General features: G+C 43.5%; 1 protein-coding gene across 4 annotated transcripts in view; it reads left to right on the top strand.

Annotated features, from left to right (window-relative positions):
* Tnpo1 (transportin 1) overlaps positions 1-22,930 on the top strand; it is a 124,526-nt gene that overhangs the window by 36,552 nt on the left and 65,044 nt on the right. For 2 of the 4 annotated variants that reach the window (XM_087621445.1, XM_087621440.1), the window contains one exon: positions 19,622-19,670. The gene's annotated coding sequence lies outside the window, so the exon portion shown is untranslated. 4 annotated transcript variants of the gene reach the window in all.

The following is a 22,930-nucleotide window of genomic DNA, read 5'->3' as shown; positions in this document are numbered from 1 at the left end:
GGAGGTGGCTCCATAGGTCAGGTGCTTGCCATGAACGTGAGCAAGCTTGGATCCTAGAACACGGGTCACCGCTTCTCCTACAGAGGTGGGAGGCGGAAACATGAGACTCTGCAGAAGCTCGCAGGCCAGTTAGCCTGGCATACTCAGCAGTGAGGCACTGACACACAGGGGTGTCCTCTGGATACTCACGCGGACACATGCACACACCAGTATTTAATAAACTAAAGCGGTTTGCAGAAGTCAGTAAGTTAAAGCAGGAAGGTCTTGGAGGCTGCTCGGTTCTAGGACTGGCTGTTGCATGTGGCTGTGGAGAGATGTGAGCAGCGGATGCCGGAAGCACAGTGAGAGGGTGACAGACAGGTTTGACGCCAAGCCCAGGGAGGACTGGGTAGAGTCCATGAGTAGAGTAGAGCGTGGGTAGAGCGTTGGGAGATAGAAGGCCCCTCCCCCTGAGGATGCGTGAATAAGCACCAACTGTCTCTTAGTCCACTGAGCAGCGCAGGGTCCTACCTGTATGGCATAGGTCAGTTCCGTGCTTTTTGCTATACACGGTAGATTATAGATATTTCCTACTCTGGCTCATTCTAGCCTTGTCATTGTAGTGCAGAGCAGTTTCACACAGTGAGGACACTAACTGGTGTGGTCAGATTTGCCTCAAGTATTTTAATTCACATTACACTGGAATGAACGATTGAAATTTCGAAATGAAACATGTTCATTGTATAAATCATCAAGAACAGAATGGATTTTTTAAAATTCTGAAATACATAAAAAGGAAAACAATTCGATTACTTTATTACTGTTCTTTTGCAACAGACTCTGTATAGCCCTGGCTGGCCTAGAACTTACTACATAGACCAGGCTAGCCTGGAACTCACAGATCTTCCTGCTTCTGCCTCTCAAGTGCTGGGATTAAAGGTGTATGCTACCACACCCAACCTAGGTATTTAAAGTAAAACCATTTTTACCATAGTAGCTTCTATTTTTTACCAGGATGGGTAATCAGGTGTCAGGATGTCTTTGTCAGTAACTGCAGAGGCTCCTGGATCTGTTCACAGTCATATCACCCACCCACCTCCCCATCCTAACTCTTCTTACCTTTATACTATGTCCTCTGGGATTTACTGTCCACCTACCAAACAGAACTTTCAGCATATTTTTGTTCTTCTTTAGGGGTTATTTATTTTTATGTGTGAGTGTTTTGCTTACATGTATGCATGTGCATTGTACATGTATGAAGTCTGAGGAAGTCAGAAGACATCCAGTCCACTGGATCTGGAGTTAGGGACTGTTGTGAGTGACTTTGAGTGCTTAAAGCTGGGTCCTCAGCAAGATGGGCAACTGTTCTTGACCACTGAGCCATTTCCCCAGCCCCTTTCAACATGTTTTTTCTTTTAAAAATACTTCTTAGATTAATTTTCTATACATGAGTGGTTGGCTTGTATGCGTATGTGTGCACCATGTGCAACCCTGGTGCCAGGGAAGGTCAGAAAGGGCTTCACATCCCCTGGGACTAGAATAACAGAAGGTTGTGAGGAGTCCTGTGCATGCGGGAAATCAGACCTGGGTCTTCAGCAAGAGCAAGTACTCATAAACACTCTGGCAATTCTCCAGCCTTTCAACACACTGAGAAGCATCCCTCTTTCTCCATCGGCATCTGTCCATCTACTCTGTCATTATCTAAGCATTACCTAGGATCTCAGACTGGTCTCAAACTCAGTCCTACTTCTGCCTCCCATGTGCCACTGCCTGGGCCTCCTTTCTTGTCTTGCTGGGAACCTGGCACGGTTTGCCTGAGTTAGTTGGTTGATTTTGCATATTTTTCGTATTTGCTAGAAGCGGGAACAACATTTTGAAGTCTCTTTCCTGCTATTAGGCTATTCTCTCCCCAGTCCTCAGCCTTGGGTTCTGTCCTAAAGGCCTGCATACCTGTTTATTCCTAGTACCACCTGCTCTCTGTATATTGTGAGGTGTTTGACCCGGTGCTAACGACTCCTTTGCTCACCCCTGCCAGCTTCTGCCATAGTGGAGCAACCCTCACCCATCACTGCCCCCCTGCCGCTCGCTGACTTGTTTTCACTGTTTTACATGGCGTTCACTCAGCTTAAATTCCATGTTTGTCATAGAATTTTAGATCTCCTTCCTTGTTCTTTGCTTATTTTTGTTGTTTAGCAGAACCAGGTTGGTTAAACCCAGTTCTCTGCTTTGCTTTGTACCTTCTTTTGTATGTGGACAGACTATACAACTGTACAGCCTCCCTTGACCGTAAAGCGCATGGCCCACATGATGCCTGGTGTTCCTTCCTGTATTTCCTGTCTGCTCTAAGTGACTGTTTCATGGCTTCTCTTTTTACAAACTCATGTCTCTTCTCCCATCCTCATTTGAAGCCCATGATAGGTCATGGGCTTTCTACTCTTGTAAGAAAACTGAAGTCGTGTGAAGAGAATCTCCACACTCCCAAGCATCTGCATTAGTGTGTGCTGTCTTCCTGCCTGTGACCTTATGGTTCTTTTGTCTAATTTTGTTCTAGCTCCCTCTTGTTTCATCTGCGTAACAATATTGCTTTATTCTTTATCAAGTCCCACACTGGGACTAATGGCTGTGGTGTCTATTTAGCATATCAAAGCAGACCTGGCCGCCAGCTTCCCACCCTCAGTCCCTCCCTGCCTGTTCAGCCTTCTTAGTTACCCACCCCTTTTATCCCTTTGACCTCTTAGCTCCTGCACATGGTTCTTCTGGAATGACTCAAGGTTATAACCATTCTGATCTCCCAGATGTATGCTGTCCTTTTAACTACAATACATTTTCTCATCCATACATAGGAGCAGTCCTGTCCTTCCCTTAGACTTTTTTTCACTCATGAATAAGAATTATACATTTCCTGTTTGTTTGTTTTGGGAGACACAGTTTCACTGTGTAGTCCCCTGGCTAGCCTGGAACTCATTACATAGAACAGGCTGATCCGAACTCACAGAGATCTGCCTGCCTCTGCCTCCCAAGTGCAGGGATTAAGAGTGTATACCACTGTATGTCTGGCTTATTTCATTTTCATTATGGAATTATTTCTCTAAGCAGCTATTATAGTCATCTCAGTGTTTGTGAAGCATTGTTTCCAGGACACCCTTCCTCCCCCACCAGGGTACCAAAATTTACAGATGTACAAATCCCTTTTATAATGTGGCAAAGTATTTGTATAGAACCCATTTTTAGATGATTTATAATACTGAATGTAAATTCTGTGTCATTGGCTGTTATCCTTACTGTATTGTTTAGGAAATAAGAGTCTGAGTCATGTTTACTAGACATGGTTTTATTTGCCCTCATAGCTTCAGTCTGCCCTCGCTACTGTTCAGAGGGGACAACTGTATTTCACCCTAAGAACTGACCCCCCCAAAATAAATTGACCCACTTCAGCGCTTGCTTCTCCTATTTTGTTTCCTTTGTAGTAGTGCCGTTCAGCAAAATTGTCAGCCCTTGTGATTGCCAACTTTGTTCCTCCATATTCTCCTAATCTTTCTGCAACCAGGTCTTTGCCTCCACCAGTTCAACCAATGGCTTCTCAGGTATCAACTTGAACTGGCAGCATCCGTCCCAGCCGTTTCCTCCCCTTCGTCTTGACAAGCTTGCTTCTTTGCTTCCAGGTTACCACACTCCTCATTATTCACTCCCCCAGGGCAGCTCCTTGTAACTCCTCTCTGGTTCTTTCTTAATGCTGCAAAGCTCTTGGCCTCTGTCCTGCCGGCAACACTTCTCCATCCATATTTCCTCTTTTTAGTCTTACGGTTTGAAAAGTCTTCTAAATGTCAGCAGTGCTTGATGGAATGTGTATTGTTAGCCTCTTTGCCCCAGTCTTATTTATTATGTCTACCTTAGTGTCTAATGGTAGCTGTTAAACCCAAATGTTCAAGCCTAGTCCTAAACTTTGTGCCTGATGCTACTCTCCACAACCTTCCTTTCTTACAATAGGAAAAGCATCTTCTGAAACTGTGGCCTTTTTCTGGACTTCACTTCCTCTCTTAGGTCAGCCTATTTTCTGTATCTTTCAAATACATTGAAGAGCTACTCATGCTTCTGCCTCCAACCCCCTGGTCCCAGCCACTGCCCTTGCAGCCTGCTCATTGACAGCAGTGTGTTACTATGTGCTCTGCCCATTCTACCTGGCCTCTCCAATCAGTGTTTTTTTAGTTCATTAGTCAAGGCGAGGCTGCTGCACATCATTACAGCCCTTGCTACTTTTCCATCCCATCCACAGCAGTTTCTACTGTGCTCTGAAAACCATGTATCCTCCCAAAACTCATGCAGGGACCCTGACTCCCCTGGTGATAGTGTTTGGAAATGGGGATTGTAGTGATTAAGTTAGACAAGTCAGGTCCTCGTGAATAGTTGTAGTGCTTTTCCTAAAAGATGTCTTTGGAGCTGGAGAGATGGCTCAGCAGTTAAGATCACTGGCTGCGGGGTTGGGGATTTAGCTCAGCGGAAGAGCGCTTGCCTAGCGAGCGCAAGGCCCTGGGTTCGGTCCCCAGCTCCGAAAAAAAGAAAAAAGAGAAAAAGAAAAAAAAAAAAAAGATCACTGGCTGCTCTTCCAGAGGACCTGGGTTCAATTCCCAGCAACCACATGGCAGCTCACAACTTCCTGTAACTCCAGTTCCAGGAGATCTGACACCTTTATACAGATATATATGCAGACAAAACACCAGTACACAATAAATAAATAAATAAATAAATAAAGAAAGAAAGAAAAAAAAGATGAGGATTGGAGAGATGGCTCAGAGGTTAAGAGCACTGACTGCTCTTCCAGAGGTCCTGAGTTCAAATCCCAGCAACCACATGGTGACTCACAACCATCTGTAATGGGATCTGATGTCCTCTTCTGGTGTGTAGCTATAGTGTACTCATACATAAAATAAATAAATCTAAGGGGAAAAAAGGATATCCTTTGGAGGATACAGCAAAAAGGAAGCTCTCTGAGCCAGGAAGTAGGCCCTGAGCAGATTCTCACAGTAGTTCAATCGTGGGTTTCCTGACTGGCAGATGGTGAGAGACTGCCACTGTGTTTAATTGGCTAACTCGTATTTGGTTATAGCAGCCTGTACATACGCAAATATTCCTAACCAGTGCTCCTCACAGAGCCAGGCCCTACACTGAACGCTGAAGTTCTGCCTGGTCTGTTCAACCCATTCTTCCTTTCCTGGCCTCCCTTCCTGTAGACGCTTTGTCTTTTTCCCGCCATGCTGCTGTTTCTACCAACGGCAGGGGCTGCAGTCTTCACCTGCTTGGCTCAGTGGCTTCACCTCTAAGTCTTTGTTCAGATCTTACTTTCTACAGGGTTGTAAAGAGCATGGAACACATCTGTGGCCTGTAGAGCCTAACGTTTGTTTTGTTTGGTATTGGTGGGAGTGTTCATTTTTATTGGTGGGTGTGTGCATGCACTCGCGCCTGTGTGCTCCAGAGAGTTAACCCAGGGCCTTACACATGCTGGGGAAGCATTCTGTTACATAGTCCCAGCCCTTCCTAATCTATCCTCTGTCCTGTTTAAAACATAACCGCTATAGAAACCCTACAGTGTATACCCAGTAAAATGGCTTTCATAGGTTTAAGATGGTTAGTAGGTAAGTACTCATCAGTGATCTATACTGTAGGTCACTCAGTCTATGGACTATACTGTCATTCTATAGACAGTGACTAGGGAAGCTAAGGCACATTTTGAGTGCTTTGTTACAGAGCAGAAATAAAATGCTTTATTGTTGGGCTGGAGAGATGGCTCAGCGGTTAAGAGCACCCGACTGCTCTTCCAGAGGTCATGAGTTCAATTCCCAGCAACCACATGGTGGCTCACAACCATCTGTAAAGAGATCCGATGCCCTCTTCTGGTGTGTCTGAGGACAGCTACAATGTACTTATATATAATAAATAAATAAATCTTTAAAAAAATGCTTTATTGTTTCTACATATTTAGATGCACAAAAGAGAACTTTACACAGATAATACAAAAGCACATCCCAGAGTGCTTCTGGGAAGGGAACCAAGATTGCGAGATGGTTCTAGGGAGCTGGAATTCATATTGTTTTCCTGGCAATGCAAAGAGTCTTATTAATTTTTATTGGAGGTTTTTTAATGAAATAAAAGGAAAATAATGAAATAGATACTTTTAAAAACAGCGAAGTAGTGAGAGAAATAGATCAGTTGGGTGGAGAGGAAGAGGAGGACATTGCCTTTCTGAAGTGTCACGGTCTAGGGAAGGAGGGGCCAGTAGGGGTGGCAGGGCCAAGCTGAAGGTGGCAAGGGACAGGTGTGACTGAAGCGTGGCGACCAAGGTAGGCAGTAATGCAGTCAGGGAAGTACAGACCTACATTAAACAACATCCCTGAAGGCTACCCCAGGACTGTGAACTCCACCCACGGTTAATTACAGGGTTCACTGAGTCAGCTTTGCTGCTTTACCTCTAGGGAATAAAACGGAGGCCCGGAAATGTTGTACAGGTCACGTTCTTAGAGAGCATGGTGTCTGGACTTAGCTCCTGCAGTGAGCAGGCCGAGGAGACACAGTTGAAGGTGTATTTGAACAGCAGTGTGGGCGTTTTAGAAAATCAAGAATGGCCTTTTACTGCTTTGATCTGAGCAGCAGGGTGAAACTAGTGACATTAGTGATAACAGACTGCGGAGGGTAGGGGGGATGGAGACTTGTCTTTCAGGGCTAGTTTGCAATGACAGGTCTTGAAGCCAGACTGTAAGTTCCAAGCCATCAGAGCTACAAAGGCAGGCTTCTATGTCTCTCCTACCTGACTGTGAGGTGACTGTCTCACAGACACGGGGGTAAGGCTCGGTATCTGGACTCCGGTATTTGAGTCCAGAAATCATGGATATGGAGAAAAGAAGAGGTCATAAAGTATTTAGGGGCAGCGAGTCATCTAAGGAGCCTAACAGTGACATTAAGAAAGCTGTGAAGACTGCTACAGCTGAGGTGAGGCAGTCGTTCCTCAGTCCTACAGACCCTTGGGTATGAGTCAGGTGGGTGGTCTTTTTGTAGTCTTTAGATGTTTATGAAGGAATTTCAAATGCACAGAGAAGTGCTTGTTTCAGTACTACCCTGTATACTAGTTGCTTGTTTCAGTACTACCCTGTATACTAGTTGCTTGTTTCAGTACTACCCTGTATACTAGTTGCTTGTTTCAGTACTACCCTGTATACTAGTTGCTTGTTTCAGTACTACCCTGTATACTAGTTGTGTTTTTATTTCAGTGCGCAGTGCAGTCAGACCCTTGTGTTATATCCAGTTGTTAACACTTTTTTAGAAGAGAGGTCTTTTTTCTTACTGTGATTTAAGACAGAACTTTGTTTAGAAATTTCTATAGGGGGCTGGAGAGGTGGCTCAGTGGTTAAGAGCACCAACTGTTCTTCCAGAGGGTCTGAGTTCAAATCCCAGCAACCACATGGTGGTTCACAACCATCTGTAATGGAATCCAATGCCCTCTTCTGGTGTGTCTGAAGACAGCTATAGTGTACTCATATACAAAATAAATAAATAAATCTAAAAAAAATGATTAAAAAAAGAAATTTCTATAAAATGAATTAATCCTCTTGTGCTAAGGTCAGTTAGTATCTGGATAAAATTCAAACACTGGATCTGAGGCAGGCCTCATGATACGCGCCTTCAATCCGAGCACTCAGGAGCCAAAGACAGGCAGATCTCTCTGAGTTCCAGGCCAGCCAGGGCTACGTAGAGAGACCCTGTCTCCAGAAAAAAACAGACACAGACAAAAAAAAAAAAAAAAAAAATCCAAACCAATGAACAGAAACCACTTAATCTGTTGCAGTTGGTTTCAGCTCAAAAAGTACATTTTTTTTCTTTTTTTTTTTTTTTTTTTTTGTCTTTGAGACAGGTCCTCACTGTGTAGTCCTGTCCCGCCTGTCCTGTAACTCACTGTGTAGACTAGTCTGGCCTGGAGCCCATAGACATCTTCCTGTATTTGCTTCCTGAGTGTGGGATGAAAACCATGAGCCACCATGCCCAGCTCAGCAGTAATCTTCCTGCTCAGTGCGACTGTGAGGAGTGAGCCCAGGAAAACGCTGCCCTAACCCTGCGCCTCTACAGGAGCCATGGTCTTAAGGAGAACCAAGTGACAGACAGGTAGCTCTGAGTAGCATCTTCCAGGGCATGACTTGCATGACTGACTAGAATAGCAGTTTCTAGAAGGTGGGGGGAAGGGAGGCTTGGAAAGTTGCAGTAGCTTAAAGAAATGAGGCTCCTTTTGTACATTTTAACCATTTATCAGTCACTATTTACAGTCATTAAAGTTTTACTTCTAGAAGCTGAAAGGCAGATGGTCAGCCTTCAGTTGATTTTATGTGAAGAAATAAGCCAAAGGGATTAAATAATTAGTGTAGCATGCTCAGCGGTTACTGTCAGTGCAGAGGATTGAGAATGGAGTCTGGAAATGCCACACCCCACCCCGCCCTCCTCCCCCTGGCCCTGAGACTTAGAGGCTATTGGAGGGAGGCAGTTGTGTTAAAGCTGGCTGCTGGCTCTAGCTCCCTGCAGGCTCTAGCTGTGAGTTTGGATCACCTTGCCAAATACCATCCCTTTGGCCCAAATCTTTTGCTCAAATAAATAAAGGATGTGAAACAGTAGAACTCCTGTAAAGTTCGTGAATCTTCCCCAATCTTGTTTAGCCTAGATAGTACCGAATCACGGGCTAGAATATGGAATAGTATTTCCATGTTAGAGTTTCAGAACTAGGAGAGCACTCAGGATTCTAACTCACCTCGGAGGGTACTTAGTACTTAGTACTTAGGAGCGTGTGTGGCCCAAGGCGAGCACAGTGCTGCTTGTGCCAGGAGAGCCTTTGAGTTCTAAACCAGCCTGGGGGCAAGGTGGTGAGACAGATGTATGATTTTGTTAACTCTACATGTTAGAGGTGGTTGCCGCCTGCACTTGTTTTTAAGTGAAAGGTCACTTCACAGCTTACAGTGTACCTTGTGTATTTGAAAGTCAGTACACTTGTGGCTTGTAAGTGTATGAAGTCTCCAGTGGTTGTCTACTCAGAGGGTGATGCAGACTCTGGAACTGTGCCTGGCTCTCAACCAGGGTGAGCCTGGCTTCCAGTCTCTCACCCCTTCTTACCAAGCTTCACTGAGCTGACCCCATCCGCAGCACTTAAGCTGTGAGCACTTTCATTTGCTGTTTTCTGAAGTTTTGTTTTTGTTTTTTTCTTCTTTTTTTTGGAGCTGGGGACCGACCCAGGGCCTTGTGCTTGCTAGGCAAGCGCTCTACCACTGAGCTAAATCTCCAACCCCTTCTGAAGTTTTTTAAAAAATGATTTAAATGTTCTTAGCAAGGGCAACTCCATTAACTCTGTCAGGTGAGCAGGCACGGACAGTTTGTCATTGAGGAGGAGCCCATTTGGGTTCTTGTAATGCATCACTACGTAAGCCTCTCTCAGATATTATACTTATAATTTCTTGAAAATCTGCCCACTTACTATTACCGAAGTCTCAAGACCCAGTGTAGAGTCAGGCTTTCCTTTCTGGGTGGCTTTTGTCTGTTTTGTCTGAGGATTTTGTCCTACTTTCTCACAGTCCATGTCGTAGCTTGGCTTCCGACCTGGCCTTTTCACAGTTACTCGTTGGTGTCTTGAGAACTTAGAAATTGCTGACGGGTGCATACAGTGCTGTTTCTTTTGAAAGTTGGTGAAATCTTGGTGTTGGTTCTTATGTTCAGTTTTGGGCAGCGAAACTGCTTCTTTCTGTCTTTACTTGATATTTTATGCTTAAGTCCGAACAGTATTCTCTTTCTGTGATGCCATTGTTAAAATAGGCTCCACAGAGTTAGGATGGTTATCATAGTGGACTTTCCAGTTACTTCTGTTCCTTAAGGAAAAATGAAGTTTCTGACTTCTGATGTTCAGATCAGCTTTTCTGACATAATTCTAATGGAATCACTGGCTCACTTTTTTGTTTTTTTATTCCTATGAAGTTTGTTTTCTTTTTAATTATTATATTTACTCATTTCAGTGCCATAATTTGGGAGAGAGTAGTTCCAAGTACACGAACCTTATAGTTAACTAAGACTTGACTGCTTTCTTTAAACTTTTTACAAAGGTATTTTATTATTTTAGTGTATGAGTGCCCAGCGCCTGTAGAGGTTAGAAGAAGGCATCAGATCCCCTAGAACTGCGTTTGGGTTGGTCATGAGCCACAGTGTGGGCGCCAAAAATCAAGTCCAGGTCCTCTGCAAGAAGACCAGTGAGTGAGTGCTCTCAACAGCTGAGCAGTCTCACCAGCCCCAAGACTTGGCCCGTCAAATGTGATAACCTTCAGGGGATGTTTTCTGTATTTAGTCTGTATTCATGCTTTTGTGTCTTTTAAATAGTTTTCTTTTTCAAATTATTTTTAATTTTCATTATATTATTTTTTCTATGTCTGAGTATTTTAATTGTGTACCATGTGCATGCTTGGTGCTGGTAGAGGCCAGAAGAAGGTGCTAGATGTGTGGATCTCTGGAACTGGAGTCAAACCCTGGGAGTCGAACCCTGGTCCTTAGTGGTTGCCAGCTCTCCAACACTTTAACACATTTTTTAAAAATGGCCATTTGGGCTGGGGATTTAGCTCAGTGGTAGAGCCCTTACCTAGGAAGCACAAGGCCCTGGGTTCGGTCCCCAGCTCCGAAAAAAAGAACCAAAAAAAAAAAAAAAATGGCCATTTAAATTGGTCTTTTCCTGCATGTATATCTGTGTGAAAGTTGAACCTCCTGGTGTTTTAACTGTATAGCGTATAGCATATGGAACTGGAGTTAATAGTTGTGAGCTGCCAAGGGGCTACTACTGGGAATTGAACCTGGGTCTTTTCTAAGAGTATCCAGTGCTTTTAACTACTGAGCTCTCCCACTGGCTCTACTTAGCACATTTTCAAAGTGTAAGTTCTATGACTTAAGTCACTGCTTCGAATGGCAACATTGTATTATGAACTAGCTGTAATTTTGAGGGTTGGGGAGGTCAGTCTATGCTCTAGCTATATATGACTTCCAATAACTCTACCAGGGGAAGATTGATTTTTTTTTTTCATTACAAGCATTAAACCCACAGTTTTAAAACATTTTGAGGAAAAATACCTTATGACACTAACACTTTGATAACCTACTTTTTTGTTTTTTGTCCAGTCCTCTGTGTGTGTGTGTGTGTGTGTGTGTGTGTGTGTGTGTGTGAGAGAGAGAGAGAGAGAGAGAGAGAGAGAGAGAGAGAGAGAGAGAGAGATTGATTTTGTTTGGGTAAGGCTGGAGTTTCTCTTGTGAATTTTCTTTTATGTACTACTGTCTTTTGGTGCTAAATTAGTTTTCCAGATTAAGTTATTTATGTATTACTGTTAGGAGAATATCTCAGTTCATACAAGTATTTTATGTATGTTTGTGATTATACTGTGAATGCAGCTTCTGTTTTTTTTTTTACCACTTAGGCACAACCATATTTCATGTCATCACAGAAATTACCAACTTTTTGTTGGCTCATTAATTAAGCGTTATGCTTCTTACCTATAGATTCACTTTAGCAGAAATAATCCTGGAATAAAAATAAATTTAAGTTAACCCTTTTCTGTATTTAATACACTCAGAATACAAGCTTAGAGAATTAACCCCGAGGGAAGCAAAAGTAAGCATGTCTAAGGCTCACGCACACTGAGTTTATTTCCAGTAGATTGTGTTAGTTTTAGTCTATCATGGCTAACATGTACTTATCACCGTAAACTAAAACTCTTTATTACTAAAAACTATTAAAGAGTTACTTCGCTGCTGCATTTATTACTTGATGCCGAGGCGCCATGGCCTCCTGTGTCCTGTGAAGGTGACGTCACTTATGTATTACTCTATAGAGTTTATCAGCTTGCACTGAGAGACCATGCTGTCTGTAGTGCCTTCACATTTGTCCAAGTAAAGCACACGTAAAGCACACGTTGGTCTACCGATTTACCCCCTAGAAATGCAGGCGAGGGGAAGGATCTTGGGAAACAAGTAGCATCCTTAAACTGGCATCATAGTAGGGAGAAGTGCCGCTGTCCTACATGGCGAATGTGATGAGGTGGCTGCCCTTCCTCAAAATGGAAATAGAACATGGGACCTGGAAACATAGCTCAGTAAAGTGCTGGCTTTCAAAGGCACTTTAAAAACCTTAGGTATAATGGCATATGCACCTGTGCCAGCACTGTAGCAGCAAAGACAGGAGGATCTCTGGGGTGCATGCCCTGGCCAGCCAGCCTAGCTGACTTGGGAAGTTCTAGGTCACTGAGAGTCTGTTTTTTAAAAATACATGGTAAAGCTGGGCAGTGGTGGGGTATTGCTTTAATTCCAGCACAGTGGTGGCAGAGGCCTGGTTGAGGCCTGGTTTGAGACCAGCCTAAAACAGAGCGAGTTCTAGGACAGCCAAGGCTACACAGAGAAACCTGTCTCAAAAATAAACAAATGTGCAGATATGTATGTGTGTATATGTACATTTATATGTATAATATATGTATATACATATACATACATACACACATATACTCTCTAAATGTGGGTGGTTCATAAGGAATGTTACTTGCCCTAGTCCTTCCTATATGCTTGCAAATATGCGTTAACATGGGTATGCATACCCATACACATATACACAAAAGAAAGGAAGGACAGTGAGTAATAACAAGAATTTAATAAAGGAGGATGCATGCCTTTATTGGTTGCTGACTTACTCTCCTACTCAGCTTTCTTTCTCCCTTATATGTGTGGATTTATTCATTATACCCAGTATCTCTCATAGACTTTGATGTTTGACTGCTAATTAATGCTGCTAAGGAAATTTGTTCCCAAGATTATCTCGAGCCATTGTTGTACCAATTCAGCAGTTCCCAGAGAACTGCAAGTATTCAGATGAAGCCAGAACACTTGGGAAGGTTGTTGCTCCTATTGTTACAATCATATGGTATGTTTAGTTACGTATAGGTATTTTAATAGTTGGTATCTCTTTTTTAGCTAGGTTCTTTTCTTTTTCTTGTTTTGTTTTGTTTGTTTGGGGGCTTTTGTTTTGTGTTTTGAGACAGTCTCTGTAGTTCTAGCTGTCTTGGAGCTTGCATTGTAGCCTCGAACTCACAGAGATCCATCTTCCTCTGACTCCACTGGGCTGGCATTAAAGGCATGCGCCTTGTCTGGCTCTGGCTGAACTTCTTTCAACAAAAAGAAATGTATACCAATTATTTTAAAAGCAAGGGTGAGTTCCATTTAAATCACTCATGGATTAGAGTTACAAAGGAATTACAATCAGGAAGCTAGGCAGCCCAAAAGATCCTGCTCAGCTCTTCACAATCCTCTGCTTAGAATTTCTGATCTATGTAATTTTGCCTTGGGTGTGTTTACCTGCCTACCAGTTGTGACCTTTTAGCTTAAGCTTTTGGAACTGGCAAATGGTAACTCTCTTGGTACTTCTGATCGTCTTCCCAGGAAAGGAAATTCAATAGAGTGAGTTCATGTTTTCGTGCTAGGATTCATCACATCGAAGGTCATTGTCCGGTTTTATCAGTTGTGCTTAGAAAATGAAGCCACCAAGTAAACTTTGCCATTATTCTCCTCCCTGAGACATGGGCTATGAGCTGCCAGTTCCTTAGAGAAGGGGTCGGTGGCTTTACTGAAGTGCTTATCAGATGTCAGTGAACCATTCAAACATGGAGGTAGGAGGGTCTCATAAAACTGAACGCTCCCTTCCAAAATCAGAAATAAAATTCTTCCTCTTAATTTGTAATTTTGATTTCTGAATCTTATTTTTAAATAAAAAAGATCGACTAACTAATGTCTAGCATTCTTTGTGTTCTTGTGGTTAAATGACTGTTCTTCTCCAACTACAGTTCTATTCTAGTTAATGAACTCCAGTTCTGTGGACTGAGGGTGAATGATGCCCCCTGGCCGTTAAACACCCTCGGCGTGAGAGAGAAACTGACGTATCCCACACTGGCCTCAAGCTCCGATCCCCCTGCCTCTACTTCCCAAGTGCAGGGACTTGTGCCATGATGCCTGGCCTTCATTTATGAATTTCTCATTAAGCTTCATTGTTTTTTATTACATTAAAAGGAAAACAGCCTCTCTCTGTTCATGGTTCCAAGTTGTTCTCAATGACATTAGCCAATGTTGGGGTTACTATTCATGCCATGTGATTTTTCTGCTGTTTCCCATACCATTTAGGTGTGCTGCAAATTAGCCTAACAGCAATTAGGAGAAAACGTCTTCAGAGAATAGAAGACAGGACAGAAAATAGGAAACAAAAGCAAGAACTTTTATATTTTTTTCAAAGCAAATATTTAGAGCGATACAGAGTGTTGATACATCTCTAGCATGGAGTGTATGAGCCACTGTGTTATGTGATGGACGTGTGCTCCTTTTACTTTGGTAAGTCAATAAGGTGTTGAATATAAACACTTTTTAAAAAGAAAAAGCATCCTCGAGCACACATGGACTACGTCACATTGCGTTTTGTGTTAAAACTTGAGTTATGTGGTTGCACTTTCATCCCTGCACATTTTCTCCATGTTTGATTACCTATAAAGTGTTCTTGTGATATATTTAATCTGACTCTGAGGACTTTGGAGATCACTAGCAGCCAACCTCCTAGTGTTTCGCATACATAATTTTTGCAGGCTTATTTCCCTCGTATCTGACTTAATAGTCACCACGTGATGCCCCTCTTCTGTTTCTCATTCTTCTCTAATGTTTTCCAGGTTTTCTGGTCCTACGGTATCATTACCTAAGTCTGTTCATGCCACTGCAGTAAAGTACTTTAGACTGGGTGGAGTCCCTCTTGGTCTGTGAATGGTGCCTTCCTGCTGTATCCTCATGACGTTATAGCATATGTTGGAATAAGAGAGGAAGGGTCAGAAGTCCACCTCAGCCCTCTTCTAAGGACACCCTTTCACTCTCCAGAGACCCATGTGTTGCTATCCGCTGGAAAATGAGTTTCAATGTAACATTCAAACCATACTCACTCTCCCATTTGAATGACAAGTTGAACAGCCCACTTTCCTTGAATATTCTTTGTTTATACACAACTAATGTCTATATTCTTCATCTTCCTATAGTCTGATGGTGTAGGCAGCAGTGGGGAAATCTGGAGGGTTAGCAACAGTTTTCCTGGGAAGTGCAATGTGAGGGAATGAGCAGTATTGTGTGTGGCACTTTGTCCTTGTCTGACCTTTTCATCAGCCCATTTCACAGACAGTGAAACCAATGCTCAGAAAGTTCCCTGAAAAGGTGGACTAGAGAGGCAGGCCAGCAGTCAGGTCAGACAATGGCTAGCCCAGGAGCCAAAACCATCGAAGTCATCCCTGCTCTTACTGAGGACACCCACTCTTCATACCCTCTTATGATCTCCTTGGGCACTAGGCACGCATGTGGTGTATGTAGATAACATGTAGATAAAAACATAGTGCACGCACACACAACCTCTCTAAAACAGTTTCCCTTGCTGTGTTTTTCTGCTCTGTCCATCCTGCTATGACCGAGTGGTCACTGAGCTGTGCTCCTCTTAGTGTTGGAGTGGGCTTTCAGCAAACAAATGGGCGATTTGGGCACCACACAGCTAATCGCAGTTCTAACTGCTTACCTACCTGTTTTTAAAAACCATTTTATCTTACTCTTGAAACTGCTCTGGGCATTTTCTCATTTAGTCCTTAAGAGTGCTCCTTTTTCTGTTTTCCTTGAAATGGTAAGATACCAACCAAATCAATATATTGTACTTGAGTATAGGCTGAAGTATAAGTGAGAAATAGCACTTGAGTTAGACCGTCAGAGCAGTCTAACCGTCAGATGGCATGCTTGTCATCCGAGTGGCCTGTAGTCTTATCCCCATCCATATGCTAGCAAGTCTTCTTAGAAATCAGTTTGGTTTCACATTGACTATACTAGCATGGCTTCACAATAAAGATGGACACCAGAGTCTAAAAGTATCAGACCATTTCTCTTATTGACTTGACGATTTCAGTGTTTCACAGGAAGAATATTTAGCTGTTGCCATCCTTGTCATGCTTCTCCTAGTCTCCCAGTTCCTTACATTTAGTAAGAGCAGTAACTCTCGTGATGCTGGCGTGTTTTAAATAACTCAATACCATGACTTGCCTGAGCACTGCGTGCTTGTGACACCAGTACAGGTTCACCTCCATCGTCTATGCGTGCCAGCATTTAAACCAGTGAATTCAGAAATCAAATGGGCTGCAGTTTTATTGATCGTAATTATCTATGAACTAAAGCAGTTTAGAGTACTAAAAACATTGGATCCAAAATAATAGGAAGACATTCCAGCTCAATTATTTTTTATTACTTACTTTTGCTTATGTGCATGAATGTTTTGACTGCATAAGCCCAGAAGACGGTGCTGGAGACCCTGGGGTTAATAGTTATAAGCCTCCTTGGAGCTTGGGCACCAAACCCCAGTCCTCTGCAGGAGCAGCAAGTCCTCTTAACTACTGACTCTCTCTCCAGCAGCTGACTTTAACACTTAGTAGCTAAGTGACTTTTAGTGAGTGAGCTGGCATCACTAAAGCTAGCTCTTCAATTCAAGTTAGAATTTTGAAAAATACAAAAGCATTTAAAAATTATTAAATACTATATTAAAACCTTGGCAAAATCAATATTCTGAGATAAAAAGTATAATCATGTTGTAATAGTTAGAGGAGACTTTATAAGAGCTTTCCCTTAAATCCACATCCCAGAAATAAAAACTACTACAGTAAGCAATGGTACTAATTCAGTTCAGAGAAATAACCCCAAACCACCTAGGTTCTCTTCGCTGTTGTTGGGCTTATGTGCAGATCCTTACCAAGTGTTTGGTACCATTAGATGAGAAAGCCTCTGGCTTGTCCTTGCTCTGTTGTCTCTTAACATTCTCTCCTCCTCACCCTCTCTGTGTACTGGTGTGTATGTCTGTGCACAGAAGTACAGGTGCCTGAGAGCCCAACAGGCACACGATCCCCCCCGAAACTGGGGCTAGAGGTGTTTCTGAGCCTCCTGTGACTGTAAGGACTGTCCACTGTAAACTGGAGCCAGCCTTAGCTCTGTAATACAGATAGATACTACAGTACGCTCTTTTTTTTTCTTTTTAACTCTTTATTTTATGTATGAGTTCTCTCTCTCTTTCTCTCTTTCTCTCTCCCTCCCTCCCTCCCTCCCTCCTGACACACCAGAAGAGGGCACTGAATCACACTACAGGTGGTTGTGAGCCACCATGTGGTTGCTGGGATTTGAACTCAGGACCTCTGGAAGAGCAGTCAGTGCTCTTAACTGCTGAGCCATCAACTCTCCAGCCCTACAGTATGTTCTTAAGTGATGATTTTCATCAGACTCTGACAGCAGAGCTTCCATATTAATCACTTAAGTCTTCAATCTGTTCCTTCTAGTTTTTGGATTTTGTCACTTTGTAGTTCAGAAATTGCTCGCTAGAGAAAGAAGCAGTGAGCATTTCCAGGAGCAGATATATTTAGTTAGGAGACTGGTTCTCATCTAGCTGCGAGTCTCTAGTGACTATAATATGTGGTTAGACTTTAGAAACCACTGGCTCAAGTTGCTTAAAGATACACAGAGATGGAGACCCACTTCGATGGTTAAATTTGTTATAGAACTCAAGAAGGAGTTGCTGTTCTGCAAATGACAAATATTACCAAAAGCTAAATACAAAGCGATATCAGCCCTATCAGCCTTATGTTTTGATTAAAGGTGAAAAGTCTAAAAATGGGGCCCATTAGATAGATCTGTTAGTCTGATCTTCAACATCTACGTTAAAAAACAAAAATATGCAAAAAAAGTCAGGCATGGTGGTGTATGCTCATAATCCCAGCACTGGGAAGGCAGGGCGAGGCCAGCCAGCCTAGTGTAATAGTAGGCTCTAGTGAGTCAGAGACCTTGTATCAAACTGGACAACACCTGAGGAATGACACCTGAGTTTGCCCTCTGGCCCTCACATACATGAGTGCCCCTGCACCCCCTCCAAGGAACTCTGAAACAAGGTTCAGTTTGTCATACCCCAAGTGGTTGAGCTGGAGACAGTAGATTGAGGAGGGTGCTGAGTTCTCGGTGCTACAGATGATGGGAAAAGAAGTACACCCAAGAGTGTTCGCTGTTTGCCCACTGTTGTATTCTGTGAGTGGTTCATCACATGTGGAGCGATGGGGAACAGGCTAGGTAGGGTGAGAGGACGTGTTGGCTCTAGTCAGGCAGCCCTAGGCTGGAATCCTGGCTTCCTGTTTTCACTCTTGGTGACTTTCCTTAGGCGCCCTCCCCTTTTGGAAAGTAGAGATAATAATGGTATATATGCATAGGATTGGATGAGGTCTGGCATTTAAACAGCAGTGTAAAGCCTGTGAATACTTGGATCTGTACAGATCTGGGGCTCGTATGTTGGTGTTGAATAGCGCCTCTGCCATGCGTGAGCTGAACATAGACTCTGCAGGGCCACTCCTGACCTGCGCCCGTTTGCAGTGGATTAGGAGCTGACTCATGGCTTTGTCGGGGATGCTAGTGACTAAAGCGTAAAGGGTGCCTGGGTATAGATTGGGTTGAATTTGGGGTCTCCAGTGTCGGTCACTAAGAGACCACATCTACTCATGGTACTGTGTATACTTTTGCATTTGACTAGCATATTTGTGAAAAGTCTTCCTTCCCTCTATGCTAAGAATACATTTTTAAAAGTTTTTCTTGGTTCCTGTTTTCTGGTTTCTCTCTATTCTGTCTGTCTTACAGCCCTTATTGGCAGCAATGAGTCCGTAATACTGGAAAACTAAAAGCTTAGCATCTTTCTTCCCAGCAGCACACTGGACCACTTACCCTAAGCAGTCAACCAGTGCAGAGTGTTTCAAACTCACATGTCTACTGCCATGTTCCATACTGTCTTGCTGGGAGTGTAGCTCCAAGGCACAGTACTTATCTAGGTGTACGGAGTCCCGGATTCAGTCTCCTTCACACACACACCCTCACCCCCTCCCTGCCCCACGCCCACCAACAGTGCTGCTCCTGTTGCCTTCTCGTCTAATTGAACTTGGTTCCTGAACGAGGTTAGGCTCAGCTTACAGATCTGTCCCACGCAGCCTCCCTACCCACTCCTCCCTCCCCGTGAACACTCGTCCCACAACCCATGGAGATCTGGTTCCCCACTTTTTTGCTCATCTTAGCTTCTTTTTTCTAATAAGTCATAGCAAAGAGATATTTACTGTGAAAGGGTGGCTCATTTTTATTCTTCAGATTTTTCACCACAATTCTTAAGCTCTGCTTGTTAAATGAAAGTAATACACACACACACACACACACACACACACACACACACACACACACACACACAAGCAGACTTAGATTTAGATTTAGGATTTTTAGTTGTCAGGCTATATACTGATTTTTCAGATGTTAGGCTTTTACAATAGTGAAGAGTGCCTTTACTCTTTTACCTCAGACAGAGCTATCCAGTATTTGTTGTATGTGTGTTTTCGATTGGTTTCCCAGATTGCAGACTGATATTTCTAAGAGACCTGGACCCTTATTTGATACCTGAGAGGACTGGTGGATGGTCTTCGTTTTGTTGTTCTTTGCTTGATGTTTTGAGACAAAGTCTTGAATTTGTCATCTCCCTGCCCCTCAGGACTGTGATACAGCACCACCACTCTGGCAGGAGTGTACTCTGAAGCCAGGTGAGTTTGGGTTGAGACCTCGTCTTACTCTGTACTTGCTGAGTAACTAAGAAGTGACTTCCCTGGGTGTCAGTTTGCATGTGGTTTCTATCAATACCATATCAAAGTTGTGAAGTTAAGTTAGTTATTATGTAAGTGCCTCTAGAAGATTGCTTGTCTCAAAAATATTATCTGCCACTCTTATCAGCATAATCATACGTTGGGCTTGTTGCCCTAGATAGGGGCTTGCCACTCAGCCTTGGCTGGCTTTGAACTCACTATGTAGACCAGGCTCTGCCTCTGCCTCTTTAGTGCTGGGAGTAAACACAAGCACTACCATGCCCACCATGTTTAAGTCTTTTAAAATGTAAGGACAAGAACTTTGAGTTTGCCTTCTGTGAAACATGACTACCTTCCTCTAGACACTGGAACTCTACTTAAGATGAAGTTGGGACAGTTAAGTTTCTGGTGGCTCCTGCTGTCACTGTGGCCTGAGGGGTTTGGCCTGACAGCACTGGAGTCTGGAGCAGAGCATGGAGTGTCCTGCACTCAGTTCTCCTCGGTGGTGGGTGACTATGCCTTCACTACTGTCTACTTACTAGCCACTGGGTCAGAAAGGCACCCCCAAACCCCCTCTTAGCCTTCCTCAGTTCCATCTCAGCTGAGAAGTCCGTTCTTCAAGGAAGTTCTTTCCTGGCCTCCTAACTGGATTAGCGCTGTTGTCTTTCCGCACCTTCCTCTACTGAGACAGTGCTGCCGACTAGGAGTGATTGCCTGATTGAGAGGAACTCTTTCATTTCCAGGGTAGGACAGAGGCTGTTATAGGACTACTAGGAAGCCCTGTCCTAAGCTTCACTATAGTGTCTCATATTGGTCAAGCAAAAAATGTGCTTATAGTTTTCAGAGCCAAGAGCCTAACTTTTTTGTTTACATATATACATGAAACTTGTGGCAAGGTTGTTTTGGTGCATGCACACATACAGAGTTTTCTAGTTGTGAACTGCAGTGTGACCGAAGGATGGCTAACCTTGTCTCCTTTGGAATACTGCACAGCTTTGGGGAGGTCCTGACACTGCTGGCAACATCTGTCTCTTCACAGCGATGCAATATGCATGTGGGAACTTCGCTTTGGCTCATAGCTGTTTACATTTGAGTGGCGTTGGGGAAGAGCTTTGAAGCAGATGAGGGAAGCCAGGCTTTTCTCCTTACCATCCATCCCGCAGTAGACAGTGCACCAGGCTCTCACTAGGTACGAGCTGTGCTTCACCTGGCCCTCACTAGGTACGAGCTGTGCTTCACCTGGCCCTCACTAGGTGCGAGCTGCGCTTCACCTGGCTCTCACTAGGTACGAGCTGTGTGCTTCACTTACCTTTGCCTTGGTCAGTGCTTACCAGGCAGGGGATGTGAGCCTGAGAGTCCAGTCTTGGTCCTCTAGAAGACCAGCCCGTGCTCGTAAAGCCGTCTCTCCAGCATTATTTGTTAACTTTTTTATCTGGGGCAAGGTCTAAGTAGCTCCAGGTATCCTTATACTCCCAATGTAGACTAGACTGGCTTATGAACTCACAGAGATCTGCCTTCTGAGTGCTGGGATCAAAGGTGTACTTGTTGGGGTTTTGCCTTCGTGTGTATCTGTCTGTGCAGCACCACAAATAACAGGTGCCTGTGGGCCAGGAGACATTGCTAGATGTCCCTGGAACTGGAGTAACAGGCAGTTGTGGGCCTTGGGTGCTGGGAATGGAACCTGGGTCCTTTGGAAGAGCAGCTGGTGCCCTTAACCACTGGGCCATGTCTCTAGCCCCTGGGTTAACTCTTAGAACTCCATTTTTTCCAGATCATTCATAATCTTTGCTAGGTATCTATAATCTAACTTGGCATTGATATATTTCCATATAATAGTTAGGAAGCCATGACTCAGAGGGATTGATTTACACTCATAGGTTTTTACATCTTAAATGCCCCAGAATAATTAATTTTGAGACAGTCTCATGATGTAGCCTTGGCTGGCCTGGAGCCCACTCTATGGATCAGACTGGCCTTCTAACTCAAAGATCTGCTTGCCTCTAGAGGGGTGTGTGTGTGTGTGTGTGTGTGTGTACACCTATGGAGGTCAGAGAGTAAGTTTGTGGAGATGGTAGGATAAAATGCTAGTTGTAGCAAGTCCCTTTACACTGTGGATCAATCTTGTTGGCCCTCCCATCTGCTTTTTTTCTTTTTTCTTTCTTTTTTTTTTTTTTTTTCTTTTCTTTTTTTCGGAGCTGGGGAGAACCTGGGGCCTTGCGCTAAATCCCCAACCCCCCCCCCCCCCCATCTGCTTTTTAAACTAGTTTACAGCTCCTATGGGGAGGAAGCTTGGTAGTTTACTGTTTTCTATCTTGGAAATTTGTATCTGAGTTTAAGAATTTAGGGCTGACTTTGTTTTTGCCTTCTGAAGGCAACCTATCACAGCAACCTAAATCTTACAAAGTTGCCCTTTAGTCCAGTGCCATACCTCTGTACTAGATTTATTTATTTTAATTTTACCTATATGGGTGTTTTGCCTGCATGTATGTTGCCATCATGTGGCTGGAGTCCAGAGAAGCTAGAAAAGGGTGTATAGGATTTGGCTTTATGGATGGTTGTGAGATGCTATGTGGGTACTAGGAATTGGTCCTGTGTAACCATAGCAACTGTTCTTCAACATTGAGCCACCTCTCCAGCCCCTCTAGTTAGCTCTCCAAGAACTATCTTTTGAGTTTTTATTTACCATCGGGTGTTACTTTTTTTGGGGGGAGGTATTTAGCTCTGTGTCTTCAACAATGAAAAGGTATGTCAGCTACTAATTTTTTAAATATTAGAAGAAAATCTTTATTACTTTTGATATTCAATTTAATTGACATAAATGTTCTTTAAAGCAGTGGTTTCTACCTTGTATAAAGCCGGCATGCTTTGTTATTGTTATATCTAATGACTTTGGAATGGTTCTGTCCACTCCGAGATTTGAATTGTTATTAAACTGTGCTGAGTGCTGGCGGCGGTCGTGACGTCATGGTCATGAGAATGCTCTTGATGCTGCTAAACTGTGCACTAAGAGTGGCCAAGTGGGACCTGGTTATAACTGAGTAGTATGCTTGCTTATTGATGGCAGGCTCAAGCTCTGTAGCCAAGACTGGCTTTCAAGTTGGTCCTCTTGACGGATCCTCCTGAGTGCTGCTGAGACTGTAGGCGTTTGCCACCACGCCTTGCTTTGCACAGCTTTTAAGTGCGATACAGAAGTTCAAAGTAACAATTCTCAGTCAAATATT

This window comes from Rattus norvegicus, chromosome 2 (assembly GCF_021556685.1).
Source record: "Rattus norvegicus strain SHRSP/BbbUtx chromosome 2, alternate assembly SHRSP_T2T, whole genome shotgun sequence".
NCBI classification, from domain to species: Eukaryota; Metazoa; Chordata; class Mammalia; order Rodentia; family Muridae; genus Rattus; species Rattus norvegicus.
The sequence above is the reverse complement of the archived record's forward strand: the minus strand, read 5'-3'. Positions and strand labels throughout refer to the sequence as shown.